Below are 6,923 nucleotides of genomic sequence, written 5' to 3'. Positions count from 1 at the left end.
ACTTATTGTAATATATTTAGGTTAGTGCATAATATTGATTGTAAATATATCAGATTTAATATGTATAGATGGCGTTACAGTCTAAGATTTATGATTATAGTTCCATTTGGTGTGGTGCAATATTAAAATGATTTATAATTATATTGTGATGAATTATAATGTATAACGTCTCAGTGTAAATTTTTGAATTTAACAATCAATTGTTTTAAAAAAATTGTTCATTCCCAACGTTTTTCGCGTTTGTGTCACGAATAAATGCTGAATAGTAACCTGTTGTATTTTTTAACTACCTTATCCTACTACTAGAGCCATTGGTACGACAAAGCTTGCACCTTTGTTGCTATATCTGAAATGAGATCCGTACAAGAACAAGATTACTGACATAACTAACTAGTGATGGCCACTGGGGCTGAAAGGTTTCTGAGTAGTGATCAAGAACCGGTAGAGGTGGCGTGTGTAGGCCCCCACTAGGTAAGTCGAAGTCATAGGCAAGGATGCTGAATACGGAGACCAAGACAAGTCATCATCCCGGTCTTTGAAGAGCCCTGTAAATGAAAAGGACTGTGACCTGCGATCAAAGTTCGCGCATCGATCGGTCGATCACAGGGATACAGTGTTATATGTAACTTACAATTTATGCATTAATTATATGAGATTGCCACTGCTCACAAACAAGTTTCTAGAGGATGGGCAGCAGCGTCGTCTGCGCTCCATAATACCAAACTGCGAAAGTCAACCCTCCTGTGAAATGCGGTAATTACTGTATATCTCCCTATAGATATATTTAGGAGAGGCCACCAATAATTTGCAGAGGGTTGCTATGAATAGAAATGGCGAAGTGAGTAACAACTATATAAAGAAAATTTGTCACAACCAAAAAAAGCTATCGAGATTCTTGTGAGCTTTCTCAAATCTTGATACATGCCCTTGTTACGTATTTAAATTAAGTAAGATTCAAGATAGGAGACCATGAAGCGGCAAGCGCATTTTAGGACATCCGCCCGCAGGGTGACCAGACTACCTTGTTAAGGCGTTCGGATAAAGCTGAAAGCAGGCCGCATCTTACTTGTCCTATTCAAAATCTGCGGAAGAATCCTATGTCCAGCTGTGTACGCTGAAATAGTAAATGTAGTAACTGGCAGTTTAATTAAGAGTATATGTTATAATAAAAAAAAACAGTCTTTTTTCGGCGTGAGTAGTAAATGTTGAAACCACGTATTGTTTATTAATTTACTTTTGATTGACGTCAAATGTTTTACAGCTAGAGTGGTGTTTTAATCTATTATTAGTTTGAATGGAAAAAGAAGTTTTAATTGTTTTGCTGCATATTTTTATATAACTCTCCATAAAAACAATCCTCGTACCTTGATAAAGATATAAAAAGATTTATTTTATATATCAAAGCAGTGACCTCCAACATACTACTTATCCACTATTCAATTATTATTTATATAGACACTATATCATCTTTAATAACATATAACATCCATAAAGGCGTTCCGAATCGTGTCTTACTAAATTACAAGTCGATATAAAACCTGCATACAATTTTTTCAACTATGTGTAATTCACAAATGAGTTTCTCTAAGAATATTATTATTTTTGTGTTACTAAATGAACAAAATTAATCTGTTTAAACACAGAACAAGTTTCTCTGTTTGCTATATTCCGTGTACAACACATCATATAGTACTCGGAAAATAAATTACTCAGTGATTAGTCATGTTTGGTGTTTCGAAAACACGTTTGCCATTTATTTAAACAATACTTCAGTATAATGCTATTTTATGGCATATATTTATAAGTTGAATAACATATCGTTTCTAATCACCATTAATCTTATTTTCAGCCGGTGAAAGCCCACCTTAAGGGGCACACCTAGTGTGAAATTTTCAAAAAATCGATTTTTTTTATATATTATACCTTTATAGAGATTTTAGATATTTTTTATACCTTTAAAAATAACATACTAAAATTTTGGATCGATATCTTAAATAGTTTTTGAGTTACAGCCGTTTCAAAGAGTAGCCGCTCGGCAGTTAGGTAGTTGCATTGGCTACGGGACATACCTGAGCTATAGTTCGGAGTCTACCGTCTTTTCCAACCTTTGCAAAAAGGATTCCGGTTTCTATTGTGAGCCTCCAAGTATACAAAAATATTTAAATATAATTATTTCGGTATATTTTTCGTTTACTCACGTTTTTTCGGAGCCAAATACATTTAGTTTTATTCTGACCGTTGTATCGAGTACTTCGTAAGCTCATTTTATTTAATTTAAAATGAGTAAACAATAAAAGTAAAAAATCAAAAGGGAACTCACGATGTTCCCCGATACCGATCAAAAACAAAAAAAAGAAAATTTACTGGAAATCAACATACATTTGGGCAATCTACGGCATACAAGTACGTCCGCAGAGAAACTATTGCATAATAATGATGAGAATATTGTGATTGACCCATCCCATGGATATTGTATACTAGTTTGTCTCAGTTTTTAGTGCAATCAGCAATTTAGTGATGTGCAAACTTGTCACAAGGAAATTACTTTTAATCAAGCAAGTCCAAGAGACCTGGGGTTTAAAATAGCTGTCATTTGTGAATGTGGTAATTCGTACATTAATTCTGGACCGATGATCGATAATGCATTTGAAATAAATAGACGTCAATGATGTCATCAATAGATGTCAATGATGGGATCAATCTTTTTTGCGGACTAATGGATCTAGCAAGATCATCGCCAACGGGCTTCTTCAAAAGAGGGTCGATCATCTCGAAGAAAAGCTTCTTCAGCTTAACAAGCCCTTTTTGAGGAAGAGGAAGGTGAATTATATGGGCCTGGAATAGCAGATTAGCTGTAAGTATGACTTTAATCCATTTATAACAGTGAAAACGATCATTTTATCTTTAAACGCGTTTTTCTCGAAACAGCATTTTTCGAATTTGCTGGAGTGATTACTCGGAGACAAATGATCCGATCGCTATCAAATTTTTTTCACATCTTCTCTATAAAGTTCTCCATACGATGACCCTCCAGTTTTTTGATCTGATCAAAAATCGGATTTTGGTAGGCCAAAAACGACCAAAATTTTGGGTAAAATTTAACTTTTTTTTTTCAAAATGCCGCCATTTTGTCAATTTTTGATTTTTTGGTTCGCCCGAGGGTCATCGTACAGACAATATGTCTTTGTTTAACGAGAATTTTTTTTTTAGGTTTTATCAACGGAGAAGGCTGCAATCACTCCAGCAGTGGAGGACCTTTTTTTTTTGGCGCCGCCGGAGATCGCGTGTTATTTTAAAAATATTTAATATATTATTCCAAAAAATTTACTGTGTATTCTCAAAACATGTATAAACATACTCTCAAAATTTTAAAATGATTGATTGACTAGTTTTTTTTTTATTAATTCCCAAAAATCGCCTTTTGTTTTGGCTGTCACACTAGGTGTGCCCCTTAATGCCCCCGACCTGTGACGTCAACTAAGTCGTCGTATGCCTAATGGGACGTCTATCCTTGCCGCATCTACCGGTTCGTGGTCTCCACTCGAAAACCTTTTGGAACATTAATCATCATTTCGGCCGCAGAATGTCCACATCTGGACATATCTACCCCCATAGATTTACAATAAGACCGGTTTGAAGCCTTCATTCTGCGTCTTCCGATGTCCAACAAAGTCTTATCCACCCTTTAGTCTGACCCTTCAGTTTTGGGTGGACGTCCTATGTTGCGTTTGCTGTTTCGTGATCTCTACTCCAGAGCATTATAGCCCAACTGCCATCCATTTTACCCACTACAGCATAGATCATCTTCATCCACTGCCGAACATGGGCCTTCATTTACAATATGAACGGTTGGAAGCGTTCTGCAACCAGTAATAGTATAGACTTGTTTTTATTAAGTCAACTTAAATCTTCTGCCACCAAATGGCAAAAACGTTTTGTTTATAGTAAATTATTTTTGGATTTAGCTTTATATTATTACAACATTTTTCCTAGATTGCTTATCTAACTATCTATCTAGAATAGATATTAAATATTTTTAAAGGTTTATCGAAATCAATTATTATATATGACAGAGATTTAGCCTGCAAGTTTTTCAAACGTGTGCGGTCAATTTTGCCTACATAACTAATATAATTTATTTGTGTATTAGTACATTATAAAATGAATCAAAATAGTTTCAAAGAATCTATATATATTAAACAAACAGCGTATTAACATTTACAGATCCTTTGGACTTGAAAGGGCAGAGCGTAAAGCGCATAACATGAACCTTTTTTACGCCAGACTCGAAGGTTCCCTTGGAGACTTTGGATCGAAACACTACAGCTACAAACTACATTTTCTCCGAAAGGGGAGGCCTCAAGCCTGCCTTAGGCCAGCCTGCCTTAGGCTGAGCCTTATTTTATAATGTACAAATAATACACAAATAAATTATATTAGTTATGTAGGCAAAGTTGACCGCAAAGTTTAGAAAAACTTATGTCTGTCATATATAATAATTGATTTCGCTAAACCTTTAAAAATGATGGCATCAGCAGACGCGCCATGGAGTGACTCGGCCCAAGGGCCTCCACGACAGGATTTTGACTTTGGCTGTCACTCTTGATTATACCGGTTTAGCATTCAGAGTAAAGTGCGTTTGAGAAAGGTGAACATGTACTTTATTGCTTGGAGCTTGGCTAACATTACAATTACTTCGCAAAACGTTAGCTGCGCGAAGAAGTTACAGAAAACCTTCAAAGGTCAATGGTAAACTTCGTAATTTATTTATATTAGTCCACCTTCAACAATTAATCTTCAAGCAATCCGGTGCTTACAATATATCTAACCTATAATGATACGCTTTCTGCTCTACAATTATGAATTACACGGAGCGCTATGCGGTAACGCCGATATGTATTTATCAATTTGCTTGAAATATAAATAATATTCTCGCAAATCACTGGTAAGATCGAATCAGAAATGATCTGCAGAAGAACTAAGATCACGGACATGGCTCAAAGAATTTTGCTTCTGAAGTGTCTGGACGGGGAAATTTCGAGCGATCAATAGCAGTTAGGATTCCATGCTAAAACATTTGGGTACTGCTGGAGTAGTCAACCTCGAGACAGTAGAAGTGGAATAGGAAACCCTACCACCAGGTGAACTGACGGTATAGTTCAAATCGCAGGAAGTCGCTGCAGCTTATCTGATCATTACAGCGATCTCAGGAGATGTTTATCCCCTGCTCGTGTATATCTACTGATATGATAATTCGTTATCACCACTGAGTTGAAAATATAATATTTAATTATAATATATTTGGCTCTATGGATTGCCCTGAACTCTGAGTGTTATAAGATTTAGTACTAAAACAAATATCTATTTTAACTGTTGTCAAGTTATGATCTATAGATATGTTGCAAAACAATTTTAGAGAAAAATATTATTTGATAAGAATCTGCAGCTTTTTCTATTTACTTAAAAGGTTTCCACATATATTCTGACATGTCACGATATCTCTGGAACCAAAAGGATTGGAGACTTGGAATTTGGTAGGAATATTCGAAGGTGGACCAACGACATTGTCAAGGTCGCGTGAAGTCTCGATGCGGGAAGCGCAAGACTGATCAACGTAGCGATCTTTGGGAGAGGCATATACTTTGCTATGCGCATCTATCGGCTTAGACATTACGATGATTACGAAAAAAAAAATAGAAATTTGGATAGAATTTTTAAAATGATTTTTATTTTTATACTGATGCATAGAACGTCTATACATAAGATGAACAGCTCTTATTAATGTCATTGAAGGCGCTGGATGCGGACGAATTCCAACCGATCTTTTGGGAAATCTAGACGTTATACGACTGAAATGATAAAACACTCTTTGAACTTTTTTATTAAATCTAGCAAGGAAGTCTTTGTGAACATTATCGGGTACCTTATTGTACATTCGTACACATTGTCCATAGAAAGATTTACTAACTCGATAAAGTGGAATCTTAGGTATGCAAAAATGTTTTTGCTTTTGATATTTACATTTTTACGCAGAACTAATGGCTAGTGGATCGAAGACCGTAAGAGTCTTGGTCGTAGATGTAATCTGGCAGCAAAAGCTTACCTCAAGGTGGACAGACGTCTTTTGTAAAGCTAGATGCAGTCCTTTTTCAACCGTTTTTATCAAGTCTAAAGTAAAGGTAGGGTTTATGTCCAGGGGTGAACGTCCTATTAAAGCAATAAATGCCAACAGGTAAACAATATTTCTTTTCGAATGAAAAAACGAGAGTATATAAACAAAAATACTATAATACTAATGAAACCGAAGTGAGATAGGAGGAGTATCGGCCGGTCCGTTCCATCAGTCTGCCGTCAACACTCGCGCCTTTTTTTTTTCGACCCCCGCCACACCGCGCTTTCCTAAGACGCGGTATAGCAGTTTCAGTAGCATTATGTGATTTCACGAGACATTAATTAAATAATTACTCAAAAGATTTTGTAATTACTAGCTGTAACAGATGTCAAAACCATTTGACAGATCTTTTTTAAATAGAATTTCAAAAATTAAAAAAGGTTGCCTAGGCTGAAATCCTTAATTAACTTCAGTGCATCCACGTCGGGACAGCGAACTCTCCATGGCAAACTACCGAATCGAACTGTCACTTATGACGTGAGATGATTAAACCGGACCCGTGAGTGGGAGGCTTTACGGCTCGAGCACTTGTTGGGGCGTGTATGGCCGCGACATGTTAGTGTAGGGTGTCAACTAAATACAGAGTTTGAGGATTGTGCGTAATTGTTATATCGAAACAACTGCTTGTATTTAAATTTGTAATATCGTATATTGATATTTAACTTAAAGATAATTGGTATGTCATATAACAGAGAGACAGTGGACGACTTATTAAATATTGAGATTATTGTTTTGTACAAGGTTTTTTTAA

The sequence above is a fragment of the Battus philenor genome, unplaced genomic scaffold (assembly GCF_028537555.1).
Source record: "Battus philenor isolate CCGP_79_NKW_IND1 unplaced genomic scaffold, ilBatPhil1.0.hap1 SCAF_27, whole genome shotgun sequence".
NCBI classification, from domain to species: domain Eukaryota; kingdom Metazoa; phylum Arthropoda; class Insecta; order Lepidoptera; family Papilionidae; genus Battus; species Battus philenor.
The sequence above is the reverse complement of the archived record's forward strand: the minus strand, read 5'-3'. Positions refer to the sequence as shown.